Source organism: Gorilla gorilla, chromosome 12 (genome assembly GCF_029281585.2).
Source record: "Gorilla gorilla gorilla isolate KB3781 chromosome 12, NHGRI_mGorGor1-v2.1_pri, whole genome shotgun sequence".
Classification (NCBI taxonomy): Eukaryota; Metazoa; Chordata; class Mammalia; order Primates; family Hominidae; genus Gorilla; species Gorilla gorilla.
Window position 1 is genome coordinate 60399770 of NC_073236.2, and position 13358 is coordinate 60413127.

Sequence of the window (13358 nt, forward strand, 5' to 3'; positions counted from 1 at the left end):
AGTTCTACAGTGGTCTAGAAGGCTTCATAAAATCTCCCTCCCCCGTTAGCTTTCTAAATCATCTCCTACTTCTCTACCCATTGCTTACCTGGCTCCAGTCCCACTGACCTCCCTGCTGTCCCTTGAAAATGGGACACACTGCCATCTTAGGGCCTTTGCACTTTCAGTTTCCCTGCCAGAGATGCTTTCCCCTTATTTGCGTGTTCTTTTCTCTCACCTCCTTCAGGCCTATCTTAGTCTGCTAGGACTACTATAACAAAATATTGCAGACTGGCTGGCTTAACTGAAATGTATTTTCTAACAGCTCTGGAGGCTAAAGTCCAAGATTAAGGTGCTAGCTGATTCAGTTCCTGGTAAGGGCCCTTTTCCTGGCTTTTGGATGGCCAGCCTCCTTCTTGCTGTATCCCCACATGGCCTTTCTGTGATGCACGGGAGTAGAGTGAATGAGAAAGGATCTCTCTCTTCCTCTTCTTATAAGCCCTCTAACCCTATCATGAGGGCTCTACCCTTATGACCTAATGTAACCCTAATTAACTCTCAAAGGCTCCATCTCCAAATACCATCACATACATTGGAGATCAGGGTTTAAACATATGAATTTGGGGAGGACATAAACCTTTTGTTCAATAACAAGATCTTTCTGTTTAAATGTCTCAGTGAGACCGTCCCATACCACCCTTTATATTAAATAGCACTTTCCACTCACCCAACACTTTTTCTTATTCTCACAGTAATTATATCTGATATACTATACATTTTATATAGTATGAAAATACCTGCTGCTTCTCTTCCCTCACAGGAATGGATGTTAGTCCAAGGCAGAACATCCTTCTTTGTACATGGCAAATGTTAGGTGTTCACAGTTTGTGTTGAATGTTGAATGAATGAACCCTTCTAACTGCCTTAACCTCTGATGACTCTCTTATGATATTAGAATTTTGTCTCCGTACTCAAAGGCAGGATATTACTTCCATTTTTTTTTCTGAAACTCTCTAAAAGTTAGGTAAACTAGAGTCAGCTGGCCTTTGGCCAAAATGAACAAGGGTTGTAAACTCTGCTTCACTGAGGAATAGCTCTCCGTCTTATTCTTCTTTTGGTATTCACTGTGCCCTGGCAGGGAAAAACTCAAAAAGAGAACATAATTAGGAAAAAACAACCCACACCAAACAGGCCCCACAAACACAGAAAAATAGGTCATTGTTCCTAAAATAAGGAAGAAAAATCTTTGTTCCTAGCCGGGCTGTGTTCCACTTGTATGAAAACATCATAATTAATTGAATTAATTTAATTCTGAATGATGTGTGCCTTTTAGAAATCTGCCTTTATTTATTTTTGTTTTGCAGATGAGACATCTTGTCCTCACTCTGCATAGCTCTTAGGTAAGCTAAATGTTTGTTTTATTATCAAAGGGAAGCTCCTCCTTAGCCCTCCACGTGACACACACTCATGACCTACTGTGTGTGATCTCTTGCCTTTTAGCAGAGAACAACAAGGCTTCTTTTAAGAGCACAGACTATGTTCTCTAATTTTTTGTTAATGCTGCAGAATAACTAATAGAGATTTTCTCTTCCGCCTCATAAGTCTGGTGGATGAACTGAACATTAACCCTCACCGGGTAACCTTGAGAAGCCCTCATGAATGTGCAGCAATTACAATCCATCGCACTTGCCAGCGACCTGGTAAAAATCAAGGTGTGAGTTACAGTGACCGTTACAGAAACATTTCATACGATCCAGGAGACATTACCTTCCCTGGGCTCTCTTGGCAGGAGACAGAGGGTACAAAGCAAAGTTGCTGCGGCTGAAAGAACCACAAAGAAGGAGTCACATTCATATTTTCCTTCTCATCTCTAATCATAAAACAAAAAAACAAAAAACAAAAAACCTGGAATCATCTTGTCATGTCCCCCCCACTTCCCTTTTTTTTTTTCCTTTTTCTCCTTTTTTTTTTTTTTTTTTTTTTTTTTAAGACAGGGCCTCACTTTGTCACTCAGGCTGAGATGCAGGTGCCATCATAGCTCACCACAGTCTGAAACTCCTGGGCTTGGGCCATCCTCCTGCCTCAGACTCCTGAGTAGCTATGACTACAGTCATGCACCACCACACCTGGCTAATTTTAAAATAATTTTTGTAGAGATGGAGGTCCCACTATGTTGCTTTGGCTGGTTTCAAACTCCTGGGCTCAAGCAATCCTCCTGCCTTGGCCTCCCAGAGTGCTGGGATTACAGGTGTGAGACACCACACTTGGCCATTATCTTGTCACTTTCTGAATTCTCATTTGCAGGTTTAATTTATTCATTTTTTTTTGAGATGGAGTCTCGCTCTGTTGCCCAGGCTGGAGTGCAGTGGCATGATCTCGACTCACTGCAACCTCTGCCTCCTGGGTTCAAGCAATTCTCCTGCCTCAGTCTCCTGAGTAGCTGGTACTACAGGCACCCGCCACCATGCTCAGTTAATTTTTTTGTATTTTTAGTAAAGGTGGGGTTTCAGCATGTTGGCCAGGCTGGTCTCAAACTCCTGACCTCAGGTGATCCACCCACCTCACCTCCCAAAGTATTGGATTACAGGCATAAACCACTGTGCCCAGCCTATTCAAATATTTTACACATACCAAGGAATGCTAAAATATAAATCCCACATAAGATTCAAGATGCTGGGATAATTATGAAGAGCGATGTTACAATTATATGTTTTGTAAGCAAAGAAACAAAAAATATACAAAATTTAAATAAAAATTAAGAAACAGTTTCTGCATATTCCTCCTCTTCCTAAACAATTACCCCTTACCCCTTTTTACAAAGAATTCAGTCTTTAGTTAACATGAGAAATCTACTTTTGACATAAAAGTACAGTTGATGGAGAATGAGGCTACATTTTCTCTGGGTCTTCTCTAGGCTTCAGTGAAGCCTAGATAAGATTGTCTTTGAAATTTTTGAAATTTTTACTTTAGACTTTATTCAACCTAAAGCAGTCAAGAACTCTCCAGCTTCTGTACAAAAGATGACCCAAATTCCCACCAAGATGCTGGTTTTGTTTAATGTATTATTCTCGTCAAAGGTGAAGAGAATAATATTTTATCCACAGAATTTCAAAACCCAACAACATGCTAGTTAGCAAAAGATAAACTGTGTATTCTGAAAGAGTAGATTTTCGCAGAACCCTATAAATCACAACATATTTGTAGATCTCCTAAGTATAAGACTGGCCCTATAGTGACAGTGGATCTGTATGAACTTAAACATATGAGAAGTTTGTTGCTGCTCACTGAATATACACTGGGGAAGAAATCAACATCTTATAAGTCATTCTATAACCCCAAGTGGACACACAGTTATGAACCTTCACAAATATTTGTCTTGGTGAAGTTTTGGTCCTAATTTTCTTGGCAGAGGATAAGTTAAGTGTATTCTATTTATCCTCCTTTATTGACAATCAACTTAGCTCATCTGCCTAGCCTGAAAATTGCTTGCTGGCAATTTTTTTCCTCCAAGACCTGACACTGTGAAAGACTTTAATACACATGATTTGCTGTGGCAGTGTGGTGCCCCATGCATGTTAAGGGTACCTTTAGATTTAATGCCTTTTCTCCAGCTCAAAGTCACATTAAGGATTGAAACTCTGATCCAGGAGCTTTACCAATCAGGAGTTAGCTATTTTCAATGACTTTCTCAGTAACATTCAATCCTCTTTGACCTGCTTCTCTGCCTTTCATTTGCATTCTAGCCTGGCCGAAGGAGAGTGATTGCCTGTCCTGGACTGCTTCTTGGACGGTGTTGATTTAGTGGCAACACTGTGCTGTATAATTCATTTGCTCCTCGGGCCTGTAATGACTTGGCTTATATAGAGTACAAAAGTGAATAGTAATCTAGGGACCTTGGCCCTACGGCATTAAGAGCAGCAAAGGAAAACTCTTGTTTCAGAGATGGTCCCTAACCAAGTGTCAGATGGGACACTTCAGTGATAGCTGATTATATACAATATAAGAGGGTTCAGTTTTCTATGTTATATGATGAGATTTTTTTTTTTTTTTGCTGGGGGAAGGTTATAGAAAATAAAGTTAAATGTAATAAATACCTACAAAGAGACAGATACTAGAACAAGTACTTTACATACGTTAAATTATTTCTCAAAACAACCAATGAGGAAATGTGACTGAGAGGGTTTTATGGACTGAGTGTATGTGTCCTTTTAAAAATCCATGTTGATGCTTTTAGCCCCAGTGTGGCTGTATTTAGAATAAGGCAGTAATTAAATAAAATGCAATTATAAGTGTGGGGCCCTGATCCAATGGGATTAGTGTCCTCAAAAAATAGACACTAGAGAGCTTATTCTCTCTCTACCTTGTGAGGACACAGTGAGAAAGCAGCTCTCTGTAAGCCAAGAAGGAAGTCCTCACTAGAAACTGAGTGATCTGTAACTTAGATGATGGACTTCTAGCCACCAGAACTGTGAGAAAATAAGTTTCTGTTGTTTAAGCCACCTAGCCTGTGGCATTTTGTCATAGAAGCCTGAAAAAGGTTAACACAGAGGAGTTAAGTAACAGTCCCAAGACCACACAGCTAGGAAGTGATAGAGGTTAGAACTTAAATTTGTCTGATGCCCAAGACTGTGTCATTAACAAATTTTACTCTGTTTTTTCATCACATTGCCTTTGTCTCCTATCTGTTAGGATAGGCTAACTAATGCTTTGGTAACAAATAGTCCCCAGTCTCTGCGGCTTGAAACAAAAAGGTTTACTTCTCCTCCAAACTAAGTTATTGCCCACTGGGGGTCAGCTGGAGGCTATGCTCTGTGTCATCTTTTGTCAACGATCCAGGCTGGTAGAGCTGCCACTATCAGAAATGTTGGGGTCACCACAGCTGATGGGGAAACTGCTGTGCCAAATCACATCATTCTGATTGAAGTTTCTACCTGAAATTGGTGTATGCTTCTTCTGTTTATATTTCATGGTCATGCCTAAGAGCCTGGGAAGTGCAACATCATCATGTAAAGAGAATGGGAACATTTGGAGAGCAGCACTAATGATTACTGTATCTACTCAGGAGCATGAAAATCCCGTGGAGTTTGTAGATGAATCTGGAATTCCACAAGTGAATTCACTTGCTACCAGTGTAGCCCCTTAGTCCACTTTTGCTAATACTTGACCATGGAAGATTCATTAAAACAGATGATACCTGGCATGAATATGTTAATTAGCTTGATCTAACCATTCAACAAGGTATACATACTTCAAAACATGTTGTACATGATGAATATATATAATTTTTATTTGTTGATTTAAAAACTAAATAATAACAAATAACACAACAAAAAAGCTATGACCATGAGTTGGAATATTTGTGAGTGCATTTGGAAAAAGATGTAAGATGAATCAAAGTGTTTGCCAGGACTAGGGCAAGATCATGGGTTCTATTAAAAAAGACAGTGCTGTTCCTGGTTGGCACAGATGGCTTAGTATAGTCACTGCTTAATTGGAGAGGCTTGAATAAGCTCCAAATGGGACATTTGCTGACCACCATGATAGCATTCTACAGGCAATTTTAAAATTATTTTGGCTAGTATGATGGTTAATATTGTGTCAGCTTGATTGGATTGAAGGATGCAAAGTATTGATTCTGGGTGTGTCTGTGAGGGTGTTGCCAAAGGAGATTAATATTTGAGTCATGGGCTAGGAAAGGCAGACCTACCATTAATCTGGGTGGGCACCATGTAATCAGCTACCAGAGTGGCTACAATATAAAGCAGTCAGAAAAACGTGAAAACACTCTAGACTGGCCTAGCTTCCCAACCTATATCTTTCTCCCATGCTGGATGCTTCCTGCCCTTGAACATCTGACTCCAAGTTCTTCAGTTTTGGGACTTGGACTGGCTCCCCTTGCTCCTCAACTTGCAAATGGCCTATTGTGGGACCTTGTGATTGTGTGAGTTAATGCTTAATAAACTCCCCTTTATATGTATATCCTATTCGTTCTATCCCTCTAGAGAACCCCGACTAATACAGCTAGCTAGGGAATACTGAATATGAACACCAGCTGACTTCTTTAAATATGAACACCAGCTAACTTCTCTCCTAATTGTATAAAATGATACCTCATAGACAAAAACAAGAAGTAGTTACCCTCTAACAGCTCAGAAAGATGACGAAAGAGATCAAAGAACCCTAATCGGTGTTGCCATTTTTATTTCCCTTTCATCTCTCTGATATTGTCACCGTTTTTTTCTGCCAAATGGGAAGCTTCCTATTGGACTTCATTGTGATGAAGCATAACTTATCCACCCAATTAGATTTACCTTTAACTTAAGAATACTTTTAACTCTACTCTTGTTTGTTTGTCTAAATCTTTAACATCTAAATGCATTAGCTATTAAAAAACAGCCAAAACAACAACAAATAAAATTAAAGGGTAGCATTTCTTAAAGGGTCCAGGTATTCATTCTACTGCAGATCTCAATATAGGATCAAGAGATGTTATTTTTAAAAAAATGATCTTCCCAAGAAAGTAATAATAGTTAAGCAGATTGTTCCAGTCCTGTGTCCTGGTAAAGTGAAGAGGAGCTTGTGGCTTCCTCAGGCCTGTGCATGCTTAAAACCCTTGACCTCCCACCTTCTTGAGTTATATCAATAACTCCCACTGAGACTGACAATACAGATGGTGGTAGCTAAACATCTATACATTCATATAGCATTTTATGATCTTCAAAGCATGACTGCTATTTATTTACTCAATTTATTTTCAAAGCAACTTTGGGAAGTACATGTGCATTTTACTGATCTTAGCCGTGGGTCTCTCTGAATATCCAGAGAGAAAAAGACATTTGCTATGATTGGACAACTAGTCAGGATGATGGATACATCTTGACTTAATTTGAGGTGTGTTTCTTTACCCTCATCCTCTACATTTCCTGTTGACTTTTTGTGTTTTCCCTTAAAACACTTTATCCATACCCTTAATCAGCTCTATGCCTGAAGAAGGCTCTAAGTATTTCCTGTCTCATTAGTTATTTCTATTTTCAGTAGTGGGCAGTATCTTTTTATTTATCATCTACACAATGAACTATCATGGTGATTAAAAATAAGTCCAAATGCTTCCATCTGGCGCTCAAGCCTCTTTACATCTTAACCTCATCTCATTTCTTTGTTTCCCCTATTACTGCTTCTCCTCCACATGACACTTTCACCCAGGAAGACTGACTGTGACCAGAATATATATGCTTATTGGTGTCTTGTCTCTGATTGTACGTTTCTCTCAACCAGAAATACTCTGGCTCCAGATTACCACCTGTTGAAATTCTCATCTTTCCAGCCCCACATCTTGATCAGTCTCTTTCCTGAATCTGTTACTAATTACACTATGACCTTTTCTTCTTCTGAACTTTCCGAATGGCACTCGTAGGATAGAACCATGTATTCTGAGGGCGAGGAAAGTTCTCAGCCCTGTGTCTTAGTCATAATAGTAGCTTAATTATATTTGTGGAACTGTAACTGTGGTTCTCAGACTTGGTCTCAGGACCCTTGACTCTCTTAAAAATTACTAAGTACTCAAAAGAGATTTTGTTTATATAGTTTTTATGTGTTGACATTGGCCATATTAGAAATAAAACTAGATAAATTCTAAATTACAAGCCTGCTTAAGCACACATCCATTACCCATGAGAATGATGATGGCATCCCAGTCTTCTCTATTCTTGGGCACACAATTCCTAAGCATTATGATGAAAACAGTTTGACCTTACAGATTCTCTGAAATGGTTCAGAAGATTATCAAGGGTCCCCTATCACACTTACCTAAGTAGTATTACAGAAAAAAAAAAAACCTTCAGACTGAGTCAAGAGGTCTAGGTTTAGGACCTCTTTCTGCCATAAACATGTTGTTTAACATTTATTTGGTCTTTGGTTATCTTCTTCTGAAAGTGAGGCATTTGGGGGTAAGTGATCTAGGAATTTCTCCTAGCTCTACGCACCTGCTCCTAATCCTCTGCATATCTATAGAGTAATTCCCTCCAGGGGCTTCCCGTGAGGGGGTTTTCCTCCTATTCAGCATGAGCCTTCTTGCTATTAACCCGGTTGATCTATAAATGTTACTGCCATGCCTAGAAAATCATAGGACACATTTATGGCATTATAACATGTGAATTCCTGGAAGAAAGGCAACAGAAAGAATCTCAGACACCATTTTTGAAACAGGGTTTCTCTCACCAGGGGTGTCATGTTAGGGCCCTGTGAGTTCTAACAGGATTGGTTCATGAGACAGATGAAACTACCTAGAGAGAACTGAGACTTAAAGAAATTTATAAAGTGCATAAAAGCTTTCTAGAATTCAGTCCTAGCCCCTTTAATTTACCCATAGATGTCACAACACCCCTCTTGCAGCAACATCATACTTGGCCTTCTTATGTAATCTCCCACTTTATCCCAAACCAGGCATCCACGGTTAGTTCTCTTTATTATTCCATTCCCTCTGTATCAAAAGTTGTCTGTTTCATGTCTCATCTTTTTATGTTATACTCAAAAGCTGAGTTAACTAATTCAGGAATATAAGTGATCAGGTGTTTCCAGGATTTAATAACTTAGTATGTTATATCTAGTAGGTGTAACTGTGGCCTACAGTAGGCGCTGTTATATTTTTTAAAATGAACTCATCTGAGTCTGTTGCACTGGATGTTCTGTGGTGAAAATCATTTGGGTTAGAGAGCTTTTGGCAACACAAACCATGCTACTTCTGAGTCTCTGAATGTTGGGATTGGAAGTGTATGGAAAACTTGAGTAAGTTCCTGGCTCTGCCACTAAATAGATGAGTGACCTTGAACAAATTATTTAAACTCTCCAAGCTCCTGTTTACTTATCTGTAAAATGAAGATATTTAGAGTTAAAAACCTAGGATATTTAGACTTAAATTTAGACTTAAATTGGCTGCTGCTTTGGTTTCTTGAAAGAAATACTTTGGTCCTTGGCCTCCAAAGCCTCTGCTTAGCTGCTTTACCGATTCTATGTGGTATGTCCTCCTTTTTAGGTTCTTTGTTGCTGTTTTAAGAGAAAATTTCCAACTAAATGCTTGTTTCTTTACAGATAAAAATAAACCGTATGTTGACTAAGATCCCACTTGGCCAGGCGCAGTGGCTCATGCCTGTACTCCCAGCACTTTGGGAGGCCGAGGCAGATGAATCACCTGAGGTCAGGAGTTCGAGACCAGCCTGGCCAACACGGTGAAACCCCATCTCTACTAAAAATACAAGAATTAGCCAGGTGTGGTGGCTGACGCCTGTAACCCCAGCTACTTGGGAGGCTGAGGCAGGAGAATCACTTGAACCCAGGAGAAAGAGGTTGCAGTGAGCTGCAATTGTGCCATTGTACTCCAGCCTGGGTGACTAGAGCAAAACTCCATCTAAAAAAAAAAAAGAAAAAGAAAAAGAAAAGACAAAAATTCCATTCAAGGCTGGAGTCTTAAATATAGAATCAACAAGCTCAAAAGTTTTCATTTAATAAGAAGAAAAATCTCTTTTATCTTCACCAAGATACTTTATCTTCACCAAAAAAAATTTCATCTTTGATTTTTTAAAAAGGATTATGACTCAAAGATAATGAAATCCTATGGAAAAATAAGTAAAATAGAATCTTGACTGAGCATCCAGTAAAATAAGATACAGTCAAGGGAAAGGCCAAGATTTAGGATTGCAGCAAAGGAGAACTCATATCTATGTAGGAAATTCAAAGATGTTTTACAGCACCTTCTTCACTTTAAAAAAACATTTTTTTCTGGATTATAGAATTCCAATTTTAATAATGTTATTGATTATTTTCTGGCTTTCTTTATTCAACAATTAACTGTCAGCCTTACTGTTGCTCATTTGAAGGCATTGTATCCTTTCCCTTGGCTGCTTTTAAGATTATTCTTTCATCTTTGTTTTTTTAGCAGCTTTGCATGATGTGCTCAGGTATGATTTTCTTGATTTTTACTCTACTAAAGATTTGTAATGATTCTTGAGTCTTTGGTTGGCTGTCTTTCAGTTGGAAGGAAATTCTTGGTTATTAGCTCTTCAAACATCTCTTCCGCCCATTCTCTCCCTTTTCTATCTGGAACTCCAGTCACATTTATATTAAATTGTTTCACCTTGCCCTATATGTCTTTTATGTTCTTTACTGAATTTTCAATAATTTGCTTTCTGTGATTCGGTCCAAGAATTTTCTACTGATCTATTTTCCAGTTTAATAACTGTATTTTCACTTGTGCTTAGCCAGCTTTGATATGAATCTCTTGAGTTTTGTTTGTTTGTTTTTGAGACAGGGTCTTACTCTGTTGCCCAGGCTGGGATGCAGTGATGTGAATATAGCTCATTACAACCTTGACCTCCTAGGCTTAAGCAATTTTCCTGCCTCAGCCTCCCAAGTAGCTGAAACCACAGGTGCATGCCACCACACTTAACTAATTTTTTTCTTTGTATACAGATGAGGCCTTGCTATGTTGCCCAGACTGGTCTCAAATTCCTGGGCTCAAATGACCCTCCTGCCTTGGTCTCCCAGAGTGTTAGGATTACAGATGTGAGCCAATCCACCCAGCTGTATTGAGTTTTTAATTTCAGTTATTGTATTCTTCAGTTCTAGAATTTCCATTTGATTCTTTTGAAACAGATTCTAGTTATTTAGTGAAATTCTCCATTTTGTCATCCATTTTCTTGAATTTTTAATCATAACTATGTTTAAATCTCTATGTGATATATTTTATTTATAATTCTAATGTATCAATTCTATTGTTGGCTTTTAACTTCCATTCCTACTTCTTCATATACATGGCAGTTTTTTATTATCTGCTGATCCTGTGTAGAAAGTAGTGTTCTGGATGGTGCTATCTTTTTATAGAAAAGCTCTATAGTGTTCTAGATGGTGGACTTTTCTTCTGTGAGGCAACTAGACTGGAGGCTGTTCACTTTAGCCAATTAGGAACTAAGCTAACTAGAGGTTGGGTTGTATTTTTTGGTCTGGATTTATCTAACTCTGGCTTGCCTCAAATTAAAAGCCATCTTATTGGTATTTCTGCTTTTATCTCCAGAGTAGCAAAAAAGCAAAACACACCACTTAACTTTTCACTGTTTTCTTGGCATCTCAGCCTCTTACCTCATGTTAAGAATGAATAAATAAGTTGGAAGTCATCAAAATTTAAAACTTTTGTTTATTAAAGGCCACTATCAAGAAAGCAAGAATGCAAACTACAAAATGGAAGAAATATTTGCAATTCATATATCTGAAAAGGTTGTAGTAATAAGAATTCATAAAGAACTATTACACTTAACAAGAAAAATAAGCAGCCCAATTAAAAAATGAGTAGAGGACTTAAATAAACATTTCTCCAAAGAAAATAAACAAATGACCAATAAGCACATGAAAGATGTTCAACATCACTAGTAATTAGAAAAATGCAAATTAAAACAACAATATAATACCACTTCACACCCATTAAGATAGATATATAAAAAGGAAGTATATATACTTTTTCTTTATAATTATATAGGTATATATATTTCCATATTTATATTTACATATATATGCTGGTAGGACTGTAAAATGCTGCAGCCACATTAGTAAACAGTTATGTGGTTATACAAAGAGTTATATATAGAATTACCTTATAATCCAGCAATTCCACTCCTAAATATACCCTATAGAATAGAAAAAAAGTATTCAAATGAATACTTGTATGTGAATGTTCACAGCAGCACTACTGACAACAGCCAAATGGTGGAAACTACCCAAATGTCCATCAACAGATAAATTAATAAATGTGGTATGCTCATATAGTAAAATGTTACTCAACCCTAAAAAGGAATGAAGTGCTGATTCAGGTTAAAATATGGATAACCTAGAAAACATTATGCCAAGTAAAAGAAGTCAGGCACAAAAGGACACATATTCTATGAATCCATTAATTTAATATATTCAAAATAGGTAAATCCATAAACACAGAAAGCAGATTAGAGGATACCAAGAGCTAGGGCATAGGTATGGGGAGTGATGGTTTAGTCCGTACTGGGTCTCCTTTGGCAGTGATGAAAGTATTTTAGAATTAGATGAGGTGATTATTGAATAACACTGTGATTGTCCTAAATGCCAGTTAAATTGTATACTTTAAAGTGGTTAATTAATTTTATGGAATGTTCAAGGAAGGGAAAGATATCTACAAGGAGAACTACAAATGCTGATGAAAGAAATTGTAGATGACACAAACAAATGGAAAAACACCCTATGTTCGTGGATTAAAAGAATAAATATCACAAAAATGACCATAATGTCCAAAGCAAGCTACATATTCAATGTATTCCCTATCAAATCACCAACGTCATTTGTCACAGAATTAGAAAACAAGCTTAACATTCATATGGAACCCAAAAAGAGCCCAAATAGCCAAACCAACCTTAAGCAAAAGAACAAAGCTGGAGGTGTCACATTACCTGACTTAAAATTATACTACAAGGTTATGGTACCTAAAACAGCATGGTACTGGTACAAAAATGAACACATAGATTAACAGAGCAGGATAGAGAGCCCTAAAATAGAATCACATACCTACAACCAGCTGATCTTTAACAAAGTCAATGTAACTAACAGAGACAGATAGCAGGACAAGATGGATGACTAGAAGAGCCAAGAGAGCCTTTCCTACCAACTGAGATCAAAATGTGGGGTAAGTCATCATACTTTAAACAGATCTTTTTAGAGAAAACACTCTAAGTCAAGAGAGAGGCACTGACATTGAAGAGGAAGGAAGCTTGGAATCCTACATGGGATTGCTGACTACCAGGACTCATTCCTAGCTCTGAAGGAAGTAGTGAGTGGAGTAACTGCAGGGCAATTCACTCTCACAGTGGACCTCTGGGATCCTAGGTGCAACAGATCTCATGATGCCCAAGGATAGTTAAGCTGGCAGGGAGCCTCCCAGAGAGTAGGTAGAGACACAGCTGGAGCTCAATAAGATGCAAGAGAAAGTTGAAACCCAATCCAAGGAATCCAATAAAATAATCCAAGAGTTGAAAGACAAAATAGCTATTTTAAGAGAGAACAAAATTGAACAAATGGAACTGAAAAATTCACTACAGGAATTCTATAATACAGTTGAAGCATTTAAAATAGAATACACCAAGCTGAGAAAAGAATCCAAGAGCTGGAAGACATGTCCTTTGAATCAATGCCGTCAGACAAAAATAAAGAAGAAAGAATTTTAAAAAATGAACAAAACCTTTGAGAAATGTGAGATTATGTACAGAAGCCAAACATATGAGTCATTGGCATTCCTGAGAGAGATGGAGAGAGAATAAGCAAGTTGGAAAACATATTTGAGGACATAGTTTATGAAATGTTTCCCAGTCTTT

General features: G+C 37.9%; 1 long non-coding RNA gene across 2 annotated transcripts in view; it reads right to left on the reverse strand.

The window, feature by feature from the left end:
- Positions 1–13358, reverse strand: part of LOC129531843 (uncharacterized) — a 190007-nt gene that overhangs the window by 6431 nt on the left and 170218 nt on the right. For both annotated transcript variants that reach the window (XR_010129936.1, XR_008677278.2), the window contains one exon: positions 777–1800. This is a non-coding gene — a long non-coding RNA (uncharacterized lncRNA). The remainder of the gene's footprint in view (positions 1–776; positions 1801–13358) is intronic.